Source organism: Ranitomeya imitator, chromosome 1 (assembly GCF_032444005.1).
Source record: "Ranitomeya imitator isolate aRanImi1 chromosome 1, aRanImi1.pri, whole genome shotgun sequence".
Lineage (NCBI taxonomy): Eukaryota > Metazoa > Chordata > Amphibia > Anura > Dendrobatidae > Ranitomeya > Ranitomeya imitator.
Genome location: NC_091282.1, coordinates 914631039 through 914648345, shown reverse-complemented (window position 1 = coordinate 914648345; position 17307 = coordinate 914631039).

Genomic DNA, 17307 nt, shown 5'->3' with positions numbered 1-17307 from the left:
ATGATATCATCAGTCTATTATGACATCATCAAAATGATTATGACATCATCAGTCCATTATGACATCATCAGTCCATTATGACATCATCAGTTCATTATGACATCATCAAAATGATTATGACATCATCAGTTCATTATGACATCATCAGCCCATTATGACATCATCAAAATGATTATGACATCATCAGTTCATTATGACATCATCAGTCTATTATGACATCATCAAAATGATTATGACATCATCAGTTCATTATGACATCATCAGTTCATTATGACATCATCAGTCCAATATGACATCATCAGTTCATGATGACATCATCAGCCCATTATGACATCATCAGTTCATTATGACATCATCAGTTCATTATGACATCATCAGTTCATTATGACATCATCAAAATGATTATGACATCATCAGTTCATTATCATATCATCAGTCCATTATGACATCATCAGTCCATTATGACATCATCAGTCCATTATGACATCATCAGTTCATTATGACATCATCAAAATGATTATGACATCATCAGTTCATTATGACATCATCAGTTCATTATGACATCATCAAAATGATTATGACATCATCAGTTCATTATGACATCATCAGCCCATTATGACATCATCAAAATGATTATGACATCATCAGTTCATTATGACATCATCAGTCTATTATGACATCATCGAAATGATTATGACATCATCAGTTCATTATGACATCATCAGTTCATTATGACATCATCAGTCCAATATGACATCATCAGTTCATGATGACATCATCAGCCCATTATGACATCATCAGTTCATTATGACATCATCAGTTCATTATGACATCATCAGTTCATTATGACATCATCAAAATGATTATGACATCATCAGTTCATTATCATATCATCAGTCCATTATGACATCATCAGTCCATTATGACATCATCAGTCCATTATGACATCATCAGTTCATTATGACATCATCAAAATGATTATGACATCATCAGTTCATTATGACATCATCAGTTCACTATGACATCATCAGTTCATTATGACATCATCAAAATGATTATGACATCATCAGTTCATTATGACATCATCAGTCCATTATGACATCATCAAAATGATTATGACATCATCAGTTCATTATGACATCATCAGTTCATTATGAGATCATCAGTCCATTATGACATCATCAGTCCATTATGACATCATCAGTTCATTATGCCATCATCAAAATGATTATGACATCATCAGTTCATTATGACATCATGAGTCCATTATGACATCATCAGTTCATTATGACATCATCAGTTCATTATGACATCATCAAAATGATTATGACATCAGTTCATTATGACATAATCAGTCCATTATGACATCATCAGTCCATTATGACATCATCAGTTCATTATGACATCATCAAAATAATTATGACATCATCAGTTCATTATGACATCATCAGTTCATTATGACATCATCAAAATGATTATGACATCATCAGTTCATTATGACATCATCAAAATTATTATGACATAATCAGTTCATTATGACATCATCAGTGCATTATGACATCATCTAAATGATTATGACATCATTAATTCATTATGACATCATCAGTTCATTATGACATCATCAGTCCATTATGACATCATCAAAATGATAATGACATCATCAGTTCATTATGACATCATCAGTCCATTATGACATCATCAAAATGATTATGACATCATCAGTTCATTAGACATCATCAGTTCATTCTGACATCATCAGTCCATTATGACATCATGAGTCAATTATGACATCATCAGTTCATTATGACATCATCAGTCCATTATGACATCATCAAAATGATTATGACATCATCAGTCCATTATGACATCATCAAAATGATTATGACATCATCAGTTCATTATGACATCATCAGTCCATTATAACATCATCAGTCCATAATGACATCATCAGTTCATTATGACATCATCAGTTCACTATGACATCATAAGTTCATTATGACATCATCAGTGCATTATGACATCATCAAAATGATTATGACATCATCAGTTCATTATGACATCATCAGTTCATTATGACATCATCAGTTCATTATGACATCATCAAAATGATTATGACATCATCAGTTCATTATGACATCATGAGTCCATTATGACATCATCAGTTCATTATGACATCATCAGTCCATTATGACATCATCAGCCCATTATGACATCATCAGCCCATTATGACATCATCAAATTGTTTAGGACATCATCAGTTCATTATGACATCATCAGTTCATTATGACATCATCAAAATGATTATGACATCATCAGTTCATTATGACATCATAAGTACATAATGACATCATCAAAATGATTATGACATCATCAGTCCATTATGACATTATCAAAATGATTATGACATCATCAGTTCATTATGACATCTTCAGGTCATTATGACATCATCAGTCCATTATGACATCATCAGTTCATTATGACATCATCAGTCCATTATGACATCATCAGCCCATTATGACATCATCAAAATGATTATGACATCATCAGTCCATTATCACATCATCAGTCCATTATGACATCATCAGTCCATTATGACATCATCAGTTCATTATGACATCATCAAAATGATTATGACATCATCAGTTCATTCTGACATCATCAGTCCATTATGACATCATCAGTTCATTATGACATCATCAGTTCATTATGACATCATCAAGATGATTATGGCATCATCAGTTCATTATGACATCATCAAAATGATTATGACATCATCAGTTCATTATGACATCATCAGTTCACTATGACATCATCAGTTCATCATGACATCATCAACATGATTATGACATCATCAGTTCATTATGACATCACCAGTCCATTATGACATCATCAGTTCATTATGACATCATCAGTCCATTATGGCATCATCAGTCATTTATGACATCATCAGTTCATTATGACATCATCAGTCCATTATGACATCATCAAAATGATTATGACATCATCAGTTCATTATGACATCATCAGTTCATAATGACATCATCAGTTCATTATGACATCATCAGTTCACTATGACATCATCAGTTCATTATGACATCATCAGTGCATTATGACATCATCAAAATGATTATGACATCATCAGTTCATTATGACATCATCAGTTCATTATGACATCATCAAAATGATTATGACATCATCAGTTCATTATGACATCATCAAAATGATTATGACATCATCAGTCCATAATGACATCATCAAAATGATTATGACATCATCAGTATATTATGACATCATCAGTTCATTATGATTTCATCAGTCTATTATGACATCATCAAAATGATTATGACATCATCAGTCCATTATGACATCATCAGTCCATTATGACATCATCAGTTCATTATGACATCATCAAAATGATTATGACATCATCAGTTCATTATGACATCATGAGTCCATTATCACATCATCAGTTCATTATGACATCATCAGTCCATTATGACATCATCAGCCCATTATGACATCATCAGCCCATTATGACATCATCAGTTCATTATGACATCATCAGTTCATTATGACATCATCAAAATGATGATGACATCATCAGTTCATTATCATATCATCAGTCCATTATGACATCATCAGTCCATTATGACATCATCAGTCCATTATGACATCATCAGTTCATTATGACATCATCAAAATGATTATGACATCATCAGTTCATTATGACATCATCAGTTCACTATGACATCATCAGTTCATTATGACATCATCAGTTCATTATGACATCATCAAAATGATTATGACATCAGTTCATTATGACATAATCAGTCCATTATGACATCATCAGTCCATTATGACATCATCAGTTCATTATGACATCATCAAAATAATTATGACATCATCAGTTCATTATGACATCATCAGTTCATTATGACATCATCAGTTCATTATGACATCATCAAAATGATTATGACATCATCAGTTCATTATGACATCATCAAAATTATTATGACATAATCAGTTCATTATGACATCATCAGTGCATTATGACATCATCTAAATGATTATGACATCATTAATTCATTATGACATCATCAGTTCATTATGACATCATCAGTCCATTATGACATCATCAAAATGATAATGACATCATCAGTTCATTATGACATCATCAGTCCATTATGACATCATCAAAATGATTATGACATCATCAGTTCATTAGACATCATCAGTTCATTCTGACATCATCAGTCCATTATGACATCATGAGTCAATTATGACATCATCAGTTCATTATGACATCATCAGTCCATTATGACATCATCAAAATGATTATGACATCATCAGTCCATTATGACATCATCAAAATGATTATGACATCATCAGTTCATTATGACATCATCAGTTCATTATGAAATCATCAGTCCATAATGACATCATCAGTTCATTATGACATCATCAGTTCACTATGACATCATAAGTTCATTATGACATCATCAGTGCATTATGACATCATCAAAATGATTATGACATCATCAGTTCATTATGACATCATCAGTTCATTATGACATCATCAGTTCATTATGACATCATCAAAATGATTATGACATCATCAGTTCATTATGACATCATCAGCCCTTTATGACATCATCAAAATGATTATAACATCATCAGTTCATTATGACATCATCAGTCCATTATGACATCATCAGCCCATTATGACATCATCAAATTGTTTATGACATCATCAAATTGTTTATGACATCATCAGTTCATTATGACATCAAAATGATTATGACATCATCAGTTCATTATGACATCATCAGTCCATTATGACATCATCAGTCCATTATGACATCATCAGTTCATTATGACATCATCAGTTCATTATGACATCAACAAAATTATTATGACATCATCAGTTCATTATGACATCATCAAAATGATTATGACATCATCAGTACATTATGACATCATCAGTGCATTATGACATCATCAAAATGATTATGACATCATCAGTTCATTATGACATCATCAGTTCATTATGACATCATCAGTCCATTATAACATCATCAAAATGATTATGACATCATCAGTTCATTATGACATCATCAGTCCATTATAACATCATCAAAATGATTATGACATCATCAGTTCATTATGTCATCATCAGTCCATTATGACATCATCAAAATGATTATGACATCATCAGTTCATTATGACATCATCAGTCCATTATGACATCATCAGTTCATTATGACATCATCAAAATGATTATGACATCATCAGTCCATAATGACATCATCAAAATGATTATGACATCATCAGTTCATTATGACATCATCAGTCCATTATGACATCATCAGTTCATTATGACATCATCAAAATGATTATGACATCATCAGTCCATAATGACATCATCAAAATGATTATGACATCATCAGTTCATTATGATATCATCAGTCCATTATGACATCATCAGTTCATTATGATATCATCAAAATGATTATGACATCATCAGTCCATAATGACATCATCAGTTCATTATGAGATCATCAGTCCATTATGACATCATCAAAATGATTATGACATCATCAGTCCATTTTGACATAATCAGTCCATTATGACATCATCAGTTCATTATGACATCATCAAAATGATTATGACATCATCAGTTCATTATGACATCATGAGTCCATTATGACATCATCAGTTCATTATGACATCATCAGTCCATTATGACATCATCAGCCCATTATGACATCATCAGCCCATTATGACATCATCAAATTGTTTAGGACATCATCAGTTCATTATGACACCATCAGTTCATTATGACATCATCAAAATGATTATGACATCATCAGTTCATTATGACATCATAAGTACATAATGACATCATCAAAATGATTATGACATCATCAGTCCATTATGACATTATCAAAATGATTATGACATCATCAGTTCATTATGACATCATCAGGTCATTATGACATCATCAGTCCATTATGACATCATCAGTTCATTATGACATCATCAGTCCATTATGACATCATCAGCCCATTATGACATCATCAAAATGATTATGACATCATCAGTCCATTATGACATCATCAAAATGATTATGACATCATCAGTTCATTATGACATCATCAGTTCATTATGACATCATGAGTCCATTATGACATCATCAGTTCATTATGACATCATCAGTCCATTATGACATCATCAGCCCATTATGACATCATCAGCCCATTATGACATCATCAAATTGTTTAGGACATCATCAGTTCATTATGACACCATCAGTTCATTATGACATCATCAAAATGATTATGACATCATCAGTTCATTATGACATCATAAGTACATAATGACATCATCAAAATGATTATGACATCATCAGCCCATTATGACATCATCAAAATGATTATGACATCATCAGTCCATTATGGCATCATCAGTCATTTATGACATCATCAGTTCATTATGACATCATCAGTCCATTATGACATCATCAAAATGATTATGACATCATCAGTTCATTATGACATCATCAGTTCATAATGACATCATCAGTTCATTATGACATCATCAGTTCACTATGACATCATCAGTTCATTATGACATCATCAGTGCATTATGACATCATCAAAATGATTATGACATCATCAGTTCATTATGACATCATCAGTTCATTATGACATCATCAAAATGATTATGACATCATCAGTTCATTATGACATCATCAAAATGATTATGACATCATCAGTCCATAATGACATCATCAAAATGATTATGACATCATCAGTATATTATAACATCATCAGTTCATTATGATATCATCAGTCTATTATGACATCATCAAAATGATTATGACATCATCAGTCCATTATGACATCATCAGTCCATTATGACATCATCAGTTCATTATGACATCATCAAAATGATTATGACATCATCAGTTCATTATGACATCATCAGCCCATTATGACATCATCAAAATGATTATGACATCATCAGTTCATTATGACATCATCAGTCTATTATGACATCATCAAAATGATTATGACATCATCAGTTCATTATGACATCATCAGTTCATTATGACATCATCAGTCCAATATGACATCATCAGTTCATGATGACATCATCAGCCCATTATGACATCATCAGTTCATTATGACATCATCAGTTCATTATGACATCATCAGTTCATTATGACATCATCAAAATGATTATGACATCATCAGTTCATTATCATATCATCAGTCCATTATGACATCATCAGTCCATTATGACATCATCAGTCCATTATGACATCATCAGTTCATTATGACATCATCAAAATGATTATGACATCATCAGTTCATTATGACATCATCAGTTCATTATGACATCATCAAAATGATTATGACATCATCAGTTCATTATGACATCATCAGCCCATTATGACATCATCAAAATGATTATGACATCATCAGTTCATTATGACATCATCAGTCTATTATGACATCATCGAAATGATTATGACATCATCAGTTCATTATGACATCATCAGTTCATTATGACATCATCAGTCCAATATGACATCATCAGTTCATGATGACATCATCAGCCCATTATGACATCATCAGTTCATTATGACATCATCAGTTCATTATGACATCATCAGTTCATTATGACATCATCAAAATGATTATGACATCATCAGTTCATTATCATATCATCAGTCCATTATGACATCATCAGTCCATTATGACATCATCAGTCCATTATGACATCATCAGTTCATTATGACATCATCAAAATGATTATGACATCATCAGTTCATTATGACATCATCAGTTCACTATGACATCATCAGTTCATTATGACATCATCAAAATGATTATGACATCATCAGTTCATTATGACATCATCAGTCCATTATGACATCATCAAAATGATTATGACATCATCAGTTCATTATGACATCATCAGTTCATTATGAGATCATCAGTCCATTATGACATCATCAGTCCATTATGACATCATCAGTTCATTATGCCATCATCAAAATGATTATGACATCATCAGTTCATTATGACATCATGAGTCCATTATGACATCATCAGTTCATTATGACATCATCAGTTCATTATGACATCATCAAAATGATTATGACATCAGTTCATTATGACATAATCAGTCCATTATGACATCATCAGTCCATTATGACATCATCAGTTCATTATGACATCATCAAAATAATTATGACATCATCAGTTCATTATGACATCATCAGTTCATTATGACATCATCAAAATGATTATGACATCATCAGTTCATTATGACATCATCAAAATTATTATGACATAATCAGTTCATTATGACATCATCAGTGCATTATGACATCATCTAAATGATTATGACATCATTAATTCATTATGACATCATCAGTTCATTATGACATCATCAGTCCATTATGACATCATCAAAATGATAATGACATCATCAGTTCATTATGACATCATCAGTCCATTATGACATCATCAAAATGATTATGACATCATCAGTTCATTAGACATCATCAGTTCATTCTGACATCATCAGTCCATTATGACATCATGAGTCAATTATGACATCATCAGTTCATTATGACATCATCAGTCCATTATGACATCATCAAAATGATTATGACATCATCAGTCCATTATGACATCATCAAAATGATTATGACATCATCAGTTCATTATGACATCATCAGTCCATTATAACATCATCAGTCCATAATGACATCATCAGTTCATTATGACATCATCAGTTCACTATGACATCATAAGTTCATTATGACATCATCAGTGCATTATGACATCATCAAAATGATTATGACATCATCAGTTCATTATGACATCATCAGTTCATTATGACATCATCAGTTCATTATGACATCATCAAAATGATTATGACATCATCAGTTCATTATGACATCATCAGCCCTTTATGACATCATCAAAATGATTATAACATCATCAGTTCATTATGACATCATCAGTCCATTATGACATCATCAGCCCATTATGACATCATCAAATTGTTTATGACATCATCAAATTGTTTATGACATCATCAGTTCATTATGACATCAAAATGATTATGACATCATCAGTTCATTATCACATCATCAGTCGATTATGACATCATCAGTCCATTATGACATCATCAGTTCATTATGACATCATCAGTTCATTATGACATCAACAAAATTATTATGACATCATCAGTTCATTATGACATCATCAAAATGATTATGACATCATCAGTACATTATGACATCATCAGTGCATTATGACATCATCAAAATGATTATGACATCATCAGTTCATTATGACATCATCAGTTCATTATGACATCATCAGTCCATTATAACATCATCAAAATGATTATGACATCATCAGTTCATTATGACATCATCAGTCCATTATAACATCATCAAAATGATTATGACATCATCAGTTCATTATGTCATCATCAGTCCATTATGACATCATCAAAATGATTATGACATCATCAGTTCATTATGACATCATCAGTCCATTATGACATCATCAGTTCATTATGACATCATCAAAATGATTATGACATCATCAGTCCATAATGACATCATCAAAATGATTATGACATCATCAGTTCATTATGACATCATCAGTCCATTATGACATCATCAGTTCATTATGACATCATCAAAATGATTATGACATCATCAGTCCATAATGACATCATCAAAATGATTATGACATCATCAGTTCATTATGATATCATCAGTCCATTATGACATCATCAGTTCATTATGATATCATCAAAATGATTATGACATCATCAGTCCATAATGACATCATCAGTTCATTATGAGATCATCAGTCCATTATGACATCATCAAAATGATTATGACATCATCAGTCCATTTTGACATAATCAGTCCATTATGACATCATCAGTTCATTATGACATCATCAAAATGATTATGACATCATCAGTTCATTATGACATCATGAGTCCATTATGACATCATCAGTTCATTATGACATCATCAGTTCATTATGACATCATCAAAATGATTATGACATCAGTTCATTATGACATAATCAGTCCATTATGACATCATCAGTCCATTATGACATCATCAGTTCATTATGACATCATCAAAATAATTATGACATCATCAGTTCATTATGACATCATCAGTTCATTATGACATCATCAAAATGATTATGACATCATCAGTTCATTATGACATCATCAAAATTATTATGACATAATCAGTTCATTATGACATCATCAGTGCATTATGACATCATCTAAATGATTATGACATCATTAATTCATTATGACATCATCAGTTCATTATGACATCATCAGTCCATTATGACATCATCAAAATGATAATGACATCATCAGTTCATTATGACATCATCAGTCCATTATGACATCATCAAAATGATTATGACATCATCAGTTCATTAGACATCATCAGTTCATTCTGACATCATCAGTCCATTATGACATCATGAGTCAATTATGACATCATCAGTTCATTATGACATCATCAGTCCATTATGACATCATCAAAATGATTATGACATCATCAGTCCATTATGACATCATCAAAATGATTATGACATCATCAGTTCATTATGACATCATCAGTCCATTATAACATCATCAGTCCATAATGACATCATCAGTTCATTATGACATCATCAGTTCACTATGACATCATAAGTTCATTATGACATCATCAGTGCATTATGACATCATCAAAATGATTATGACATCATCAGTTCATTATGACATCATCAGTTCATTATGACATCATCAGTTCATTATGACATCATCAAAATGATTATGACATCATCAGTTCATTATGACATCATCAGCCCTTTATGACATCATCAAAATGATTATAACATCATCAGTTCATTATGACATCATCAGTCCATTATGACATCATCAGCCCATTATGACATCATCAAATTGTTTATGACATCATCAAATTGTTTATGACATCATCAGTTCATTATGACATCAAAATGATTATGACATCATCAGTTCATTATCACATCATCAGTCGATTATGACATCATCAGTCCATTATGACATCATCAGTTCATTATGACATCATCAGTTCATTATGACATCAACAAAATTATTATGACATCATCAGTTCATTATGACATCATCAAAATGATTATGACATCATCAGTACATTATGACATCATCAGTGCATTATGACATCATCAAAATGATTATGACATCATCAGTTCATTATGACATCATCAGTTCATTATGACATCATCAGTCCATTATAACATCATCAAAATGATTATGACATCATCAGTTCATTATGACATCATCAGTCCATTATAACATCATCAAAATGATTATGACATCATCAGTTCATTATGTCATCATCAGTCCATTATGACATCATCAAAATGATTATGACATCATCAGTTCATTATGACATCATCAGTCCATTATGACATCATCAGTTCATTATGACATCATCAAAATGATTATGACATCATCAGTCCATAATGACATCATCAAAATGATTATGACATCATCAGTTCATTATGACATCATCAGTCCATTATGACATCATCAGTTCATTATGACATCATCAAAATGATTATGACATCATCAGTCCATAATGACATCATCAAAATGATTATGACATCATCAGTTCATTATGATATCATCAGTCCATTATGACATCATCAGTTCATTATGATATCATCAAAATGATTATGACATCATCAGTCCATAATGACATCATCAGTTCATTATGAGATCATCAGTCCATTATGACATCATCAAAATGATTATGACATCATCAGTCCATTTTGACATAATCAGTCCATTATGACATCATCAGTTCATTATGACATCATCAAAATGATTATGACATCATCAGTTCATTATGACATCATGAGTCCATTATGACATCATCAGTTCATTATGACATCATCAGTCCATTATGACATCATCAGCCCATTATGACATCATCAGCCCATTATGACATCATCAAATTGTTTAGGACATCATCAGTTCATTATGACACCATCAGTTCATTATGACATCATCAAAATGATTATGACATCATCAGTTCATTATGACATCATAAGTACATAATGACATCATCAAAATGATTATGACATCATCAGTCCATTATGACATTATCAAAATGATTATGACATCATCAGTTCATTATGACATCATCAGGTCATTATGACATCATCAGTCCATTATGACATCATCAGTTCATTATGACATCATCAGTCCATTATGACATCATCAGCCCATTATGACATCATCAAAATGATTATGACATCATCAGTCCATTATGACATCATCAAAATGATTATGACATCATCAGTTCATTATGACATCATCAGTCCATTATGACATCATCAGTTCATCATGACATCATCAAAATGATTATGACATCATCAGTTCCTTATGACATCATCACTCCATTATGACATCATCAGTTCATTATGACATCATCAAAATGATTAAGACATCATCAGTTCATTATGACATCATCAGCCCTTTATGACATCATCAAAATGATTATGACATCATCAGTTCATTATGACATCATCAGTCCATTATGACATCATCAGCATATTATGACATCATCAGCCCATTATGACAACATCAAATTGTTTATGACATCATCAGTTCATTATGACATCATCAGTTCATTATGACATCATCAAAATGATTATGACATCATCAGTTCATTATCACATCATCAGTCCATTATGACATCATCAGTCCATTATGACATTATCAGTTCATTATGACATCATCAAAATGATTATGACATCATCAGTTCATTATGACATCATAAGTACATAATGACATCATCAAAATGATTATGACATCATCAGTCCATTATGACATTATCAAAATGATTATGACATCATCCGTTCATTATGACATCATCAGGTCATTATGACATCATCAGTCCATTATGACATCATCAGTTCATTATGACATCATCAGTCCATTATGACATCATCAGCCCATTATGACATCATCAAAATGATTATGACATCATCAGTCCATTATGACATCATCAAAATGATTATGACATCATCAGTTCATTATGACATCATTAGTCCATTATGACATCATCAGTTCATCATGACATCATCAAAATGATTATGACATCATCAGTTCCTTATGACATCATCACTCCATTATGACATCATCAGTTCATTATGACATCATCAAAATGATTATGACATCATCAGTTCATTATGACATCATCAGCCCTTTATCACATCATCAAAATGATTATGACATCATCAGTTCATTATGACATCATCAGTCCATTATGACATCATCAGTTCATTATGACATCATCAGTCCATTATGACATCATCAGCCCATTATGACATCATCAGCCCATTATGACATCATCAAATTGTTTAGGACATCATCAGTTCATTATGACACCATCAGTTCATTATGACATCATCAAAATGATTATGACATCATCAGTTCATTATGACATCATAAGTACATAATGACATCATCAAAATGATTATGACATCATCAGTCCATTATGACATTATCAAAATGATTATGACATCATCAGTTCATTATGACATCATCAGGTCATTATGACATCATCAGTCCATTATGACATCATCAGTTCATTATGACATCATCAGTCCATTATGACATCATCAGCCCATTATGACATCATCAAAATGATTATGACATCATCAGTCCATTATGACATCATCAAAATGATTATGACATCATCAGTTCATTATGACATCATCAGTCCATTATGACATCATCAGTTCATCATGACATCATCAAAATGATTATGACATCATCAGTTCCTTATGACATCATCACTCCATTATGACATCATCAGTTCATTATGACATCATCAAAATGATTAAGACATCATCAGTTCATTATGACATCATCAGCCCTTTATGACATCATCAAAATGATTATGACATCATCAGTTCATTATGACATCATCAGTCCATTATGACATCATCAGCATATTATGACATCATCAGCCCATTATGACAACATCAAATTGTTTATGACATCATCAGTTCATTATGACATCATCAGTTCATTATGACATCATCAAAATGATTATGACATCATCAGTTCATTATCACATCATCAGTCCATTATGACATCATCAGTCCATTATGACATTATCAGTTCATTATGACATCATCAAAATGATTATGACATCATCAGTTCATTATGACATCATAAGTACATAATGACATCATCAAAATGATTATGACATCATCAGTCCATTATGACATTATCAAAATGATTATGACATCATCCGTTCATTATGACATCATCAGGTCATTATGACATCATCAGTCCATCATGACATCATCAGTTCATTATGACATCATCAGTCCATTATGACATCATCAGCCCATTATGACATCATCAAAATGATTATGACATCATCAGTCCATTATGACATCATCAAAATGATTATGACATCATCAGTTCATTATGACATCATTAGTCCATTATGACATCATCAGTTCATCATGACATCATCAAAATGATTATGACATCATCAGTTCCTTATGACATCATCACTCCATTATGACATCATCAGTTCATTATGACATCATCAAAATGATTATGACATCATCAGTTCATTATGACATCATCAGCCCTTTATCACATCATCAAAATGATTATGACATCATCAGTTCATTATGACATCATCAGTCCATTATGACATCATCAGCACATTATGACATCATCAGCCCATTATGACAACATCAAATTGTTTATGACATCATCAGTTCATTATAACATCATCAGTTCATTATGACATCATCAAAATGATTATGACATCATCAGTTCATTATCAAATCATCAGTCCATTATGACATCATCAGTCCATTATGACATTATCAGTCCATTATGACATCATCAGTTCATTATGACATCATCAAAATGATTATGACATCATCAGTTCATTATGACATCATCAGTTCATTATGAGATCATCAGTCCACTATGACATCATCAAAATGATTATGACATCATCAGTCCATTATGGCATAATCAGTTCATTATGACATCATCAAAATGATTATGACATCATCAGTTCATTATGACATCATGAGTCCATTATGACATCATCAGTTCATTATGACATCATCAGTCCATTATGACATCATCAGCCCTTTATGACATCATCAAAATGATTATGACATCATCAGTTCATTATGACATCATCAGTCCATTATGACATCATCAGTTCATTATGACATAATCAAAATGATTATGACATCATCAGTTCATTATGACATCATCAGTCCATTATGACATCATCAGTCCATTATGACATCATTAGTTCATTATGACATCATCAGTTCATTATGACATCATCAGTTCATTATGACATCATCAAAATGATTGACATCATCAGTTCATTATGACATCATCAGTGCATCATGACTTTATAAAAATGATTATGACATCATCAGTTCATTATGACATCATCAAAATGATTATGACATCATCAGTTCATTATGACATCATCAGTCCATTATGACACCATCAAAATGATTATGACATCATCAGTTCATTATGACATCATCAAAATGATTATGACATCATCAAAATGATTATGACATCATCAGTTCATTATGACATCATCAGTCCATTATGACATCATCAGTTCATTATGACATCATCAGTTCATTATGACATCATCAAAATGATTATGACATCATCAGTTCATAATGACATCATCAAAATGATTATGACATCATCAGTTCATTATGATATCATCAGTCCATTATGACATCATCAGTTCATTATGATATCATCAAAATGATTATGACATCATCAGTCCATAATGACATCATCAGTTCATTATGAGATCATCAGTCCATTATGACATCATCAAAATGATTATGACATCATCAGTCCATTTTGACATAATCAGTCCATTATGACATCATCAGTTCATTATGACATCATCAAAATGATTATGACATCATCAGTTCATTATGACATCATGAGTCCATTATGACATCATCAGTTCATTATGACATCATCAGTCCATTATGACATCATCAGCCCATTATGACATCATCAGCCCATTATGACATCATCAAATTGTTTAGGACATCATCAGTTCATTATGACATCATCAGTTCATTATGACATCATCAAAATGATTATGACATCATCAGTTCATTATGACATGATAAGTACATAATGACATCATCAAAATGATTATGACATCAACAGTCCATTATGACATTATCAAAATGATTATGACATCATCAGTTCATTATGACATCTTCAGGTCATTATGACATCATCAGTCCATTATGACATCATCAGTTCATTATGACATCATCAGTCCATTATGACATCATCAGCCCATTATGACATCATCAAAATGATTATGACATCATCAGTCCTTATCACATCATCAGTCCATTATGACATCATCAGTCCATTATGACATCATCAGTTCATTATGACATCATCAAAATGATTATGACATCATCAGTTCATTCTGACATCATCAGTCCATTATGACATCATCAGTTCATTATGACATCATCAGTTCATTATGACATCATCAAGATGATTATGGCATCATCAGTTCATTATGACATCATCAAAATGATTATGACATCATCAGTTCATTATGACATCATCAGTTCACTATGACATCATCAGTTCATCATGACATCATCAACATGATTATGACATAATCAGTTCATTATGACATCACCAGTCCATTATGACATCATCAGTTCATTATGACATCATCAGTCCATTATGGCATCATCAGTCATTTATGACATCATCAGTTCATTATGACATCATCAGTCCATTATGACATCATTAAAATGATTATGACATCATCAGTTCATTATGACATCATCAGTTCATAATGACATCATCAGTTCATTATGACATCATCAGTTCACTATGACATCATCAGTTCATTATGACATCATCAGTGCATTATGACATCATCAAAATGATTATGACATCATCAGTTCATTATGACATCATCAAAATGATTATGACATCATCAGTTCATTATGACATCATCAGTTCATTATGACATCATCAAAATGATTATGACATCATCAGTTCATTATGACATCATCAAAATGATTATGACATCATCAGTCCATAATGACATCATCAAAATGATTATGACATCATCATTATATTATGACATCATCAGTTCATTATGATATC